Raw genomic sequence first — 15,275 nt, forward strand, 5'->3', positions numbered from 1 at the left:
ATTTTTAAATATTTGAGAGTGACCAAAAACTTTAATGTAGATACTGACACTATCTTCTACAATCATCAAAATCAAACTGCTTGAACTCAATATAGACTATGTAATTTCCCAGTGTAAGGTTATTTAGATGAGCTAGGCATTCTGGAACATGACTATATTCGACCAATCAGGAAACTGAGACAGGATTATTGCTAATTCAAGGCCAGTCTCTGGAACTTCAGGACCAGAAACAAATTTGGGAGATCATAATAAAAATGAAATATAAAAAAAGAACAAAACCGGAGATGTGGCTTAGTGGCAAAGCAGCCCAAGGTTCAATCTCTGGTAATGACACTGCCCCAGAAAGGAAGATAGATGTCTTGTAGGTTTTATGCTACCTTGACAAGTCCACATGATGTGCCAGGAGAGCTGTGCATGACTGTTTGAACTGAGTACACGATACAGTGTCCTCCACAGCCTGGGCAAGGTCAGGTGTTCCTCTCATCATTAAAGGAAATGTGACACAACTCATTCATGGGTAGCCCTGGGCCTCCAATTCTGTAATCATCATGTAAAATCCATTTTTACATCATAGAATTAACTTCTGATTCTCTTTTTTATGCCTATAATTTAAAAATAAAAAACAGATAACAAATAAAATTAATAAGATCAAACTTTTATTTTAAAAATTGCATTATTTGCTCAATTTTTCTCTTTTGAAACAAAATCAATTTTAGCTTTTAATTCACTAAAAACAGAAAATAAATGACACAGATGTTAATGTGAAGCAATAATTGTTTTGGCAAAAATGCATAGTGGAGTAACTTACTAGAAATACTTGATACAAAAATTGTTTCACACTTCAGAATTTTCAGTTTTGAAATATTTAAACACATTTTACCAGTTGAACATCCCTAATTCAAAAAGGTAAAAGTTAAAATGTTCCAAAGTTTTTGAGCAGTGCTATGATGTTCACAAAATATCAGAATTGGGGTCATTTTCTATTTTGGTTTTCAGATTGGGTATGCTTCACTGGTATGTAAATTATGGCATATGAACCCTTCATAAATTTTGTCTTCATTCTTGTGAATTTGAACTCCTAGAAGCTCCTGGCTCTGTTTCCCTCTCTAGTTCACAAAATATGATGAGAATTGTCCAACAGGATGCAATATATGATATTGTTAGCAGATCAAAAACCTCAAACTTGGATCCTAGAGGAATAGGTACAGGTGGAAATCCAATGAAGGATATAAAACCAGCAGGAGAAGGGACACAGCTGACAGTGGGGTCATCTACACCAGTAGTTTTAAAAGGCAGTAACAGCAAACCAGAGGGGCAAGGTGACCCCAGGGTACAGTCAGCAATGCTGCAACTATATCTCCCCCAGGTGGTTCTCAGTGGTGGCAGTTGGCAGAAAATACATTTGATGAACATTTTCTCTGTACCCTACTGACCTGTGGAATGCAGGCAAAGATTTCAGCTTTATGAAAATGTTTTCCTTTTCCATTAAGGGAGGGACATTTCACACACCCCTCTCCTCTGTGAAGCAGTAACTTCTCCTTTATGTCACCCAATGTGTTTCATCAAATTCATCTCAGGACACCTTCGGAGTGCTGGTACCTCCCTGGGTGCGGGTGACACTCACCATCTCCTAAAGGGCAGGAGGAGTCCCTGCACAGTTCTCATTGGCATGAGGGGCTTTGTGTATTAAGGGGTTAACAACAAATTCCTGACAGTGCTCTTGTATATCCAGACTCTAGAAATGTGGTCTATTTCTCTTTGTTCATTAATATAGTTCATAAGGACATATAGTGTAAAAAGAATGCTTTAGCTTCTCCCTGAGCCTAGATTTTATTTTAACATTTTTTTAGAGGAGTCACATTTCCTCTATTTTTATCATAATTACTATCACATAATAATTGTACAAAGAAAGGGAACTCACTGGGGTATTTCCACATATGCATACATGGCCTTCACACCACCTCTCCCAGAACATTTTCCAATCTCTAGCAACCTTCTTCTACTTTCAAATCTTTCTTCTTAAGTTTCCACATTTGAGAGAGAACATGCAGCACTTGTCTTCATGTCTCTCTGTGTCATTTCATTTAACACAATAACCTCAGGTCCATCCCCTTTACTGGAAATGATAGGACTTCATTCTTCTTTATGGTCCAATAATATTCTGTCATATATATGTATGTATACATATACATATATATTTATATATATGTAGAAGATATATGTATACATAAATAGCATCCAAAATATGTACATATGCATATAAAGTATACATGTATACTCATGTATACTCATATAAAATATATATGCATACATACATAGACATACACTTATACACATGTATATGTATACATATATACATGCTGACACACACTCACATATGTGTAACCATAATTTTTTCTCCATTTCCCTGCTGATGGACACCTAGGTTGATTCTTTACCTTAGCTATTGAGAACAGTGCCATGATCATCATAGGTATGTAGACATCTGTATAGGCAGACTTAATTTCCCTCAGCTAAACACATCCAGGACAGCTGATTCATAGGAGAGCTCCATTTTCAGTTTTTTGACAAGCCTCCAATCTATTTCCAAAGTAAATATACTGAATTACATTCACACAAACAGCATATACGTGTTCCTTTTTATCCATATCTTAGTCAGTATTAATTTTGATATGATAGCTATTCTAACCTGAAAAAATCAAATCTCATAATTTTGACTTGTGCTTTCCTGATGGTTGATGATATTGAACATTTTTTCATATGTTTATTGGTCATCTATATATTTATTTTCCCACTTCATTTGTTTGTTTTTTTAAGTGGTTTTGAGTTTTTATATATATTATATGCTGAGAAAAAATAATTGATAGACAGGCTACATGCAGCCTTTCTTGTGGGAGACATCTCTTTCCTGGGGCTTACCCAGAATCCACAAAGACCTGGTCTTTCAAGTTCTCTGTGAAGAACCAAGCCCACTCATCCTCTCACATGACTCTTGTTCCATCAACCTGTGAACCTGCTCCTTCTCATGTGAATCAGCTCCCTTATCTCTCATCTTCTAGAAGATTTTCCACTGCCCAGAGACCCTGTTCTCTAAGAGTCAGCCACCTTGGGTTACACAACCAGCCAGGATGCAGCCCTTCTTTACCCTTCCTTGGACACAGACTGGGAACAACACTTCTCTGTCTGCAGTCAGGATGTTCTACCACTGAATCCTCACCTGACTCCAACAGCATATTGGTAGATTTCATTTAATCTTCATACCACTAATTTCTTACAACCAGAGGAAAAAGATTGGTCAGTAGTTACTGTTAAACTAAAATTCCTGAGAACAAGAATATCTTTCTGTCCTTTCTACCCAAATGGACTTATAAATCCAATACAATCTTGATCAAAATCCTAGCAGACTTTGTTTTATAGAAATTAACAAGCTGATTGTAAAATGTATGTGGGACTTTGAATGACCTAGAATGGCTGAAATAATTTTTGTGGAAGACCTAAGGATTTATATTACCTGATTTCAGGAATGAAAGGATAATGAAAGATAGAATAATCAGTCATAGGATATCAGCATGGAGGTTGGCATACAGACCAGTGGAACTAAAGAGCGCAGAAACAGATCTACACAAAAATGGTCATCAGATGATCAAAAAAGATTCTAAGATGATTCAATGGGGAATGAATGGTTTTTCAACAGAACAATAGAAGTGACTATACAAATAGAAAAATAATGACCTACAAATTTCATCTCACATTATGTGTAAGAGGTTGGATTGTGATCTGCCAAGATGGACATCTAAGTCATAGGCTCCAGCATCTGCATGGATTTCAGGTCAGTCAGTGTACAGAGGAGCAAAAATCCTTCAAGTTTAGCACACTCCTCAGGATAAAAGGTGCTCTGTTTGAATAGCTTAGAGATTCTCTGCAAATCTTCTGTCCTTGAGGACATCTTTGGGAGTAATGCAATCTGAGGTATAAGCAAGACATGTGACCTGCACACACACACGAAGCTATAACTGTAATATGTAACCTAGGTAGCATGATACTACCCTGGAATAGATTATAAACTGGACTGGTTTTCCATGGAAGCCACTTTTTGCTCTTTCCCATTTTGTATGCTTGTCCCTTTATTAGCTCTCCCCTTAAACCTTATAGCTGGACTCCACATAACCTGTACAATATCTGTAAGAAAAGACCATGTGCTTGATTAAGGGACCAACACAAGGTAATAAATTCAAGGATTTCAAAAGAGATTGTAGTGGATTATTTGGGCAGGCTCTAAATTCAATGACAAGTGTCTTTACAAGATGAGTGGGAGATACAGATGAGAGAGGAGAAACACAGGAGATAGCCAAGGAAAGAAGTGAGGAAAGCCTACAGCTATGCTTCCATTTGCCCAGAACACCTGCAGCCCAGCAGCTGAAACAGGTTGAGAGGACTCTCCCTCAGAGCTGACTGAAGAAGCAGGGACCTGACAAAACCTTGATTTAGGCTTTGGTCCTCTAGAACTCTGAGGTTAAAAATTTCTGTTGTAAGGAGTCACCTTGTGTGTGATCATGTGTTAAAGCATCAGCAGAACAATAACAGAACATCCAAAAATTAATTCAAATGTCTGACATGCCTACGTTTATTCTAGGACAGTTATCTAATCTAGAACTATAAAGTTCACACAATGAAACAGGTAAAAGTCCTCATGACCTTGTTTGAGGTAGGGAGTGATAATTTTTGTGAGAGAAAAAAATGAATGCTATTCATTAGCAATAAATCAAAATAAATAAAATGAAGTTAAAACAATTTATTTTAAGAATATACCATGAGGGAGCAGCTGAGGAGAGCATGAAGAGGTGGTGGCAGCTAGAAGATGCTGCTCTTTAGTGTAATTGGCAACCCATCAGGAAATATTTCTCAGACTCAAGTTAGAAGTGATAGTTGAGATAAGTGAGGCCACCATTCCTTCTCTGAACTCCTCAAGGGGAGAATGGATTTATCAGTAGTGAAAAAGAAGAGCTTGATAGGAGTCAAAACAATAATAAAAGGTCCAGCACTAGGGATCCCCCTCCTACCAAAAGCAAGGACCACTCTAAAGAAAAAGGCACCACCAAAGACATGAGTGAGAAGGACCATCGCAGGAATAAGCCTAGGAAGAGACACACTACTTCCAGTGGAAGCAGCAGCAGTATCAAGTCTCTGTGCAGTTCCACCTCCAGCTCAGGATTCAGAAGCAGCACAGGCTTCAGTAGTGTCTCCAGTGCCTCCTCTGCATCCAGGTGCTGGGGAAGATCCAGCACATCCTGCAACTCCCATTCCAGCAACTCCTCCAGATTTCTCTTCCTTCTGGGTGCAGACATGGCACAGGTGGTGATCCTGCTCCAAAAGTCGAAACACCTAAAAGATGTAAAATACAGCAAAAGGCAGAGCCCTTCCCATAAACCCAAAGTGCATGTTGGAAGCCTCACCTGGATGTGACCAAGGATAACAACATGGAGATATTTTCCACCTTTGGAAAAATTAAAATTATTGACATGCCTGTAGAAAGGGTGAATCCTCATCTATCCAAAGGCTATGCATGTGTGGAGTTTGAGAATCCAGATGAAGCTGAGAAGCCACTGAAGCACATAGATGGAGGACAAATGGATGGCCAAAAGGTCACTGCTACTGCTGCATTGGCCCCCTTGTCTAGGCCAGCCAAAACCTCAGTGATTCAGCCCTCCTGAAGAATGCAGCTGCCACTTCCTACATGGCATATGTCACCCCCACAGAGGAGAAGAAGGTACGCTGTACAAGACACAGGTCTCCCATGAGCAGACAGTCCTGCTGTGCAGGATACTGCCATCACAGAAACTGCTCCATTCTAACTGCTCCAGATAAACACACCCACCAAAACTCATGTATACCTTATGTTCCACCCCACTCAGTGCTGTCACTTTCCTAGCTAAAGGAGTGTTAGCCGGAAAGGACCCCTCACTTGGGCTGGCTTCAAAGGCAGCAGTTGAGGCCTTTCTTCTGCAGGGAGGTTCTGGCTGCAGAAGTGCTGATGGTTCAGGGATGTGCCCATTGAGGTGCCCTGCTTGTTTTTGGTTAAAAAGTTCACCCAATACTGTCTGTTCATTGGCAGAGTCAGCAGGGTCCAGTAAACTCCCAGGAGGCAGTGTGAATCATACTCTTCACAGATGACCTGAACCAGTCTGGCACACCTGGTTATACCCTTTCTGTTGCTCAGCTATGTCCACAGGAAGGGGGACCAAGTCCCATTCCTGTTAACCCTGCTCTTTTCCCTGCTGCTTCAATACACTTCCAACCTGTAGGGTTGCCCCCCCACCTGTTGTTGCTACTCAACCCTGCCCCACATTTCCCTTATTATCTGAAATTGGTGAGCAAGTTTTGAGCCAGCTCTGCAAGATCATGACTGCCATCACAGTGGTCCTGCAGGATACCTTGGAGACCTGTACATTGCTTTTTCTTCTCTCTTATTGTACGGTCAGTACTATAAACTTGTTTTGAGTTGTGTTACATAGTAGTATTTTAGATAAAGTTGAGTTTGTACTTTTTATGTAGTGATGAAAATGTATTCAATGAAACTACCATGAGAATGCAAAATTTTTAAAAATCCACTACTAGGAATGTAAAAGGCAAACCAGTAAATGGAGGAAACATCTCACAATACAGATACTCAACAATAAACCCATATCTAAATGTACAAAGCATACTTAACCATTTTATAGAAACAAAAAATTCTAATTAAAAATTAGGTAAATTACTTAAACAGACCTAAATTTAGGAGGGGAGGGTCCTTGGGATAGAACTGAGGGGCAATGGAACATGGACCACATGCCCAGCCCTATTTTGTATTTTATTTGAAGAAAGGGTCTCACTGAATTCATTAGTGCCTGGCTCTTGCTGAGGCTGGGTTTGAACAAATGATACTCCTGCCTACTGAACTGCTGGCACTATAGCATTTGCCACTGTGCCCAATTAAATAGACAGAGGAATATTAAAAGGCAATATATGAATGGTCATTAAGCACATAAAAACACACTCAGTCAATAAGTAAACACAAATGAATAGCACACTAAGATATGTCCATGTATGGTACTTACTAAAATAGATCTAATTAAAAAGACTCAACAGGGAGGATCCAAGATGGTGGACTAGAGGGTGACTGCATCTCTGTTGCTCCAGAACCCAGGATTCAAGAAGGGGAGGAACTGAGAGACTCGGACTAACATAGAGCCACGGGGTTAGTCTCCCCCACTGGGTGAAGCTCAGCCCGGGTGTCAGGCCCGGACAAGGGTGGCTTCCCAGAGCAGGGCAGGGCAGCTAGTGCCTTCCCCAGGCAGCTCTGCTCCCTCCGTCAGTGGATTCCTTCCACAACCAGCTTCTCAGAGCAGGCCACCCAGTGAGAGCCTTTCTACACAGAGCTAACTCCAAGTCCCGGAGCCAGCGGCAAGCCCCGGCCCACAGGCAGCCTCTGGGACCAGGGCAGGGCAGCAAGAGATTTCTCCAAGAAGCCCTACCCCATCTGGTGATAGGCTCCTTCCACGGCCAGCTTCTCAGGGCAGACAACCAGTGAGAGCCTTTCCATACAGAGCCAGTTACAAGTCCTGGAACCAGTAACAGGCTAGGGGCAGCTTTCTTCAGAAGCACTGCATTATCAAGTTCCTCTAAGAATTCAGGCTACTGAAGGCTGGGAGGTGATATACTGGAAATCTACAGGGACACTATAAGTCAATTTAGGAAATCTGCAATATCTCAGAGTCCCACTGATATCTGACCAATATGAGAAAACAAGGGAAGAAAATGTCCCAAACAAACCTAGATACTATATCAATAAAACCCAATGACAGCACAGCTGAAGAAATGTCAGAAAGGGAGTTCAGAATGTACATAATTAAAATAATCAGAGAAGCAAACGAGGAGATGAAAGAGCAAATGCAGCCATTGAAGGAGGAGATGAAAGAGCAAATGCAGACATTAAATGATCACACCAATCAAGAGCTAAAAGAGCAAATATGGGAAGCAAGAGATCATTTCAATAAAGAGTTAGAGATACTGAAAAAAAAGCTTGAAATGAAGGAAACAATGAACCAACTGATAAACTCCATAGAAAGTATAACCAATAGGATACAACACTTGGAAGACAGAACCTCAGACAATGAAGACAAAATATTTAACCCTGAAAACAAAGTTGAACAAACAGAGAAGATGGTAAGAAATCATGAACAGAATCTACAAGAATATGGGATATCATGAAAAGAACAAATTTAAGAATTGTTGGGATTGAGGAAGGCTTAGAGAAACAAACCAAACGAATGAACAATCTATTCAATGAAATAATATCAGAAAATTTCCCAAATCTGATGAATGAGATGGAAATCCAAGTAAAAGAGCCTTATAGGACTCCAAATATACAAAATTACAACAGACACACACAAAGGCACATTATTATGAAAATACCTAACATACAAAATAAAGACAGAATTTTAAAGGACATGAGAGAAAAAGAATCAAATTACATTCAGTGGGAAACCAATAAGAATATCAGCAGATTTTTCAATCCAGACAATAAAAGCTAGAAGTGCCTGGAACAATATTTACCAATCCCTGAAAGAAAATGGATACCAACCAAGAATCTTATACCCAGCAAAACTTACTCTCAGATATGATGACAAAATAAGATCCTTCCATGATAAACAAAAGCTAAAGGAATTTACAAAAAGAAAGCCAGCATTACAATACATTCTCAGCAAAATATTCCTTGAGGAAGAGATGAAAAACAACGATGCAAATCAGCAACGGGAGGAACTAGCCTAAAGGAATAGCCAAATAAAGGAGAAAAAAAAATCATGTCAAAAAACAAAATGAGTCAAATGACTGGGAATACAAATCATATCACAATAATAACCCTGAATGTTAATGGCCTGAACTGATCAATCAAAAGACAAAGACTGGCAAATTGGATTAAAAAGAAAGATCCAACAATATGCTGCCTGCAAAAGACTCATCTCATAGAAAGAGATAACCATAGACTGAAAGTGAAAGGATGGGAAAAAACATACCATGCACATGGACACTACAAAAAAGTTGGAGTATCCATCCTCATTTCAGATAATGTGGACTTCCAGCCAAAACTATTCAGAAGGGATAAAGAAGGACATTACATACTGCTTAAGGGAAGCATAAATCAGCAAGACATAACAATCATAAATATCTATGCCCCAAACATTGGCTCATCCATGTAAGTCAAACAAATCCTTCTTAATTCCAGAAATGAAATAGACCACAACACAACAATACTAGGCGATTTTAACACACCTCTATCACCACTGGATAGATCTTCAAAACAAAAATTGATAAAGAAACCATAGAACTCAATAACACAATCAACAATTTAGACTTAACCAACATATATAGAAAATACCATCCAACAAAGAGTGAATACACTTTCTTCTCAACAGCACATGAATCCTTCTCTAAAATAGACCATATTTTATGCCACAAAGCTACTGTTAGCAAATACAAGAAGATAGAGATACTACCTTGTATTCTATCAGCTCATAATGGATTAGAAATAAATGACAGAGTAAAAAACAGAAACTTCTTCAAAACCTGGAGATTAAATAATACACTATTATATGATGAATAGATAACAGAAGACTTCAGGAGGGAAATAAAAATAATTCTTAGAAGTAAATGAGAACAAAGACACATCATATCAAAATCTCTGGGACACTAGGAAAGCAGTACTTAGAGGAAGATTTATTTCATGGGGTGCATTCAACAAAAGAAGTAGAAATCAACAAATAAATGACTTAACACTACAGCTCAAAGCCCTAGAAAAAGAAGAGCAGACCAACAACAAAAGTAGTAGAAGACAGGAAATATTTAAAATCAGAGCCGAAATCAACAAAATTGAAACAAAAGAAACAATCGGAAAAGTTAACAAAATAAATAGTTGGTTATTTGAAAACATAAACAAAATTGTTAAACCCTTAGCCACACTAAAAAAGAGAAAGAGGGAGAAAATTCAAATTAATAAAATTCGGAATGAACAAGGAAATATCACAAGAGACACAAGTGAAATACAAAACATAATTAGAAGCTATTTTGAAAATCTATACTCCAACATAACAGAAAACCTCAAAGACATCAACAAGTTTCTAGAGACATATGAATTACCTAAATTGAATGAGGAGTATATACACAACTTAAACAAATCAATTTCAAGTAATGAAATAGAAGAGGTCATCAAAAGCCTAAGAACAAAGAAAAGTCCAGGACCAGATGGGTTCTCACCCGAGTTCACAAAATCTTAAAAGAAGAGCTCATTTCAATACTCCTCAAAGTATTCCATGAAATAGAAGAGGAGGGAAACCTGCCAAACTCTTTCTATGAAGCCAATATCACTCTGATACCTAAACCAGACAGAGACACATCAAGGAAAGAAAATTTCAGACCAATATCCTTAATGAACATCGATGCAAAAATTCTCAACAAAATTTTAGCAAATCTCATACAAAAATATATTAAAAAGATAGTGGACCACAATCAAGGGGGTTTTATCCCAGGGGTGCAAGGTTGGTTCAACATCCAGAAATCAAACAATGTAAATCACCATATCAATAGACTTAAAGTCAATAATCACATGATTATTTCAATACATGCAGAAAAAGCATTCAATGAAATACAGCATCCCTTCATGCTCAAAATACTAGAAAAAATTGGGAGAGTGGGAACATTTCTTAACATTGTAAAGGTCATCTACACTAAGCCCAAGGCCAATATCATTCAAAAAGGTGAAAAACTGAAAGCATTCCCACTAAAAACTGGAAAAAGGCAGGGATGCCCTCTTTCACCACTTATATTCAACATCATCCTTGAAACTCTAGCCAGAGTAATTAGACAAACCAAATAAATTAAAGGGATAGGAATAGGAAAAAAAAGAACTCAAACTATCCCTGTTTGCTGATGACATGATTCTATATTTAGAGAAAACTGGAAATTCCACGAGAAAACTTTTAGAACTCATAAGATAATTCAGTAAAGTAGCAGGTTACAAGATCAATGCTCTTAAATCCAATGGATTTTTATACATAAGTGATGAATCTTCAGAAAGAGAAGATAGGAAAACTACCACATTCACAATAGCATCGAAAAAAAAATAAAATACTTGGGAATCAATCTCACAAAAGAGGTGAACGACCTCTGCAATGAGAACTGCAGAACACTAAAGAAAGAAATTAAAGAAAACCATAGAAGATGGAAAGATTTCCCATGTTCTTGGAGAGGAATAATTAATATTGTCAAAATGGCCATACTACCAAAAGTGCTATACAGATTCAATGCAATTTCAATTAAAATCCCAATGATGTACCTTACAAAAATAGAGCAAGAATTATGAAATTCATCTGGAAGAATAAGAAACCCAGAATAGCTAAAGCAATCCCCAACAGAAAGTGCAAAGCAGGGGGTATCACATTACCAGATCTTTAACTATACTACAAAGCAATAGTAACAAAAATGGCATGGTACTGGTCCCAAAATAGACAGGTAGATCAATGGTACAAAATAGAGGACACGGACACAAACCCAAATAAATACAATTTTCTCATACTAGACAAAGGTGCCAAAAATATGCAATGGAGAAATGATAGCCTCTTCAACAAAAGGTGCTGGGAAAACTGGAAAACCATATGTGGGAGAATGAAATTAAACCCCTATCTCTCACCCTGCACAAAACTCAATATGGATCAAGGACCTCAGAATCAGACCAGAGACCCTGCATCTTATAGAAGAAAAAGTACATCCAAATCTTCAACTTGTTGGCTTAGGATCAGACTTCCTTAACAGGACTCCCATAGCACAAGAAAGAAAAGCAAGAATAAATAACTGGGATAGATTCAAACTAAAAAGCTTTCTCTCAGCAAAGGAAACTCTCAGTAATGTGAAGAGAGAGCCTACAGAGTGGTAGAATATCTTTGCCACTCAATACTTCAGATAGAATGCTAATTTCCAGAATCTATAAAGAACTCAAAAACCTCTACATGAAGAATACAAATAACTCAATCATCAAATGGGCTAAGGAAATGAACAGACACTTCACAGAAGAAGATGTACAAGCAAACAACAGATATATGAAAAAATGTTCAACATGTTTAGTAATAAGAGAAATGCAAATCAAAACTACCCTAAGATTCCATCTCACCCCAATTAGAATGACGATTATCAAGAACACAAACAACGATAGGTGTTGGCGAGGATGTGGGGAAAAAGGTACACTTATACATTGCTGGTGGGGTTGCAAATTAGTGCAGCCACTCTGGAAAGCAGTATGGAGATTCATCAGAAAGCTTGGAATGGAACCACAATTTGACCCAGCTATCCCACTCCATGGCCTATACCCAAAGGACTTAAAATCAGCATACTACAGAGATACAGTCACATCAATGTTCATTGCTGCTCAATTCACCATAGCCAGGTTTTGGAACCAACCTAGATGTCCTTCAATTGATGAATGGATAAAGAAACTGTGACATATATACAATTGAATATTACTCCACCATAAATAATGATAAAATTATGGCATTTGCCGGCAAATGAATGAAATTGGTAAATATCATGGTAAGTGAGATAAGCTTATCTCAAAAAACCAAAGGACGAATGATCTCGCCGATAAGTGGATGATGACATATAATGGGGGGTGTTAGGGGTTAGCATTAGGGTTAGGGTTAGGTTTATGTTTAGGGTTAAGGAGGGGGGCAAGAATGGAGGAAGGAAGGACTGTATAGAGGGAAAAGAGGGGTTGGAGGGGTTGGGGGAAGGAAAAATATAACAGAATCAATCAAACAACATTATCCTTTGTAAATTTATGATTACACAAATGGTATGCCTTGACTCCATGTACAAACAGAGAAACAACATGTATCCCATTTTTTTACAATAAAAAAAAATAAGAAATAAGCATGACTTGACAGTAAAGATTCACAGTAAGAATATGAGGAGACTAGAACTCTCACACTCTGCTGCCAGAGCAAATACTTTCAAAAACAGTTCAATAATTTCTCTAAAATGTAAGCATGGAACTGCCATATTTTTCACTATCCTACTCCTAGATTTTTACCATGGAGAAATGAAAGCATGCATTTATACTAAGATGGGCATGTGGGTAATTATAACAGAGAATTAGAAACCACTTTTTTTTTATTTTATTTTTTTATAGTAAACAAATGGGATACATGTTGTTTCTCTGTTTGTACATGGCGTAAAGGCATACCATTTGTGTAATCATAAATTTACATAGGGTAATGTTGTTTGATTCATTCTGCCATTTTTTCCCTTCCCCCCTCCCCTCCCACCCTTCCCCTCCATCTATACAGTCCTTCCTTCCTCCATTCCTGCCCCCCTCCCTAAACCCAACTCCAACCCCAACATTAACCCTTCCCACCCCCCATTATGTGTCATCATCCACTTATTAGTGATATCATTCTTCCTTTGGTTTTTTGAGATTGGCTTATCTCACTTAGCATGATATTCTCCAGTTTCATCCATTTGCCTGCAAATGCCATAATTTTATCGTTCTTTATTGCTGAGTAATATTCCATTGTATATATATACCACATTTTCTTTATCCATTCATCAATTGAAGGACATCTAGGTTGGTTCCACAATCTGGCTATTGTGAACTGAGCAGCTATGAACATTGATGTGGCTGTATCTCTGTAATATGCTTATTTTAAGTCCTTTGGGTATAGGCCAAGGAGTGGGATAGCTGGGTCAAATGGTGTTTCCATTCCAAGTTTTCTAAGGAGTCTCCACACTGCTTTCCAGAGTGGCTGCACTAATTTGCAGCCCCACCAGCAATGTAAGAGTGTACCTTTCTCCCCACATCCTCGCCAACACCTGTTGTTGCTTGTGTTCTTGATAATTGCCATTCTAATTGGGGTGAGATGGAATCTTAGGGTGGTTTTGATTTGCATTTCTCTTATTACTAAACATGTTGAACATTTTTCCATATGTTTGTTGATTGCTTGTAGATCTTCTTCTGTGAAGTGTCTATTCATTTCCTTAGCCCATTTGTCAGTTGGATTATTTACATTCTTGGTGTAGAGTTTTTTGAGTTCTTTATAGATTCTGGAGATTAGCGCTCTATCTGAAGTATGATTGGCAAAGATTTTCTCCCACTCTGTAGGCTCTTTCTTTGCATTGCTGATAGTTTCCTTTGCTGAGAGAAAGCTTTTTAGTTTGAATCTATCCCAGTTATTAATTCTTGCTTTTATTTCTTGTGCTATGGGAGAAACCACTTTTTTTAAAAGCATGAACTCTTCACTCAGGTCTTTCAGTGTCCAAACAGTAAATTCAAGCAGGATAAAATCTGCCTTCTCTGCTTTCAATTTAGTTTTTATCATATTAAATTTTGGACCAGGTCCCTGTTCCGTTCTGTACAATAGCTACAAGGTTTATGAGTCCTAAATTTAGCTAACCTATCTTGTGATGACTAAGAAAACCAATATAAGTGTAAGTTTCATGATTTGTGAGGACATTCAACTGCCAGCTTTAATACCTCCTGTTCCAGACCCCTTAAGTGACTCCTAAAAGTCTCCTGTCACTGTAGTAAACCTATAGTCAGTTTAAGTTCTAGGAGCAGCAGAGCCTCACAGACAGATCATTCCACTAAATGGGAGCACCTACTTCCGATTGGAACTGAGACTACCACACTGAGCTGGAGCAATTATGCCATGTGTACTGATGGCTCCCCTTATGTGATGACTTCTCCAGAGCCACCTCATAGAACCAGTTCTCAGATAGTGAGCAACCAGAACATAGCCTGACAAGATGAACTACTTTGCCAGCTATGAAAACCCCCATTAAACCACACACACTTGACTTTGCAGCCTTTTCTGTAAAACCTCAAGTTTCTTTCAATGCCTTGAAGCAGATCTTTGATCACTGGACCCCTACCCCTATTCTACCTGGTGTGGCCACACTAATTGAAACTCCTTTCCAGCCCTTCAACATTGCTTGACTCTTTGATTGGCATATTGGGACAGGTGGCTACAGTCATTGAGTTGCCATGACAAGCATGCCTGCATCCCACCTGCTAGATGCTTCTCAGTTATCTCATCACCCTGAAATCTGAGTACTGATACATGACATATGTCCAAGCTTGAGCATCTCTCAAAACCTGAGAGGCAGCCTGCGCTTCTCTAGGACTGGAGGCACCTTAGATGCAACCTTGTCCAATTCAAGGCTGAAGAGGGGAGGGTCCCTGATGCCCTCTCCTG

General features: G+C 38.5%; 1 pseudogene; it reads left to right on the forward strand.

Annotated features, from left to right (window-relative positions):
• Positions 1–4,975: 4,975 nt before the first annotated feature.
• On the forward strand, positions 4,976–5,929 carry LOC124974483 (RNA-binding protein with serine-rich domain 1-like; annotated as a pseudogene).
• The last annotated feature ends 9,346 nt before the right edge of the window (positions 5,930–15,275 follow it).

The sequence above is a fragment of the Sciurus carolinensis genome, unplaced genomic scaffold (assembly GCF_902686445.1).
Source record: "Sciurus carolinensis unplaced genomic scaffold, mSciCar1.2, whole genome shotgun sequence".
Taxonomy (NCBI): domain Eukaryota; kingdom Metazoa; phylum Chordata; class Mammalia; order Rodentia; family Sciuridae; genus Sciurus; species Sciurus carolinensis.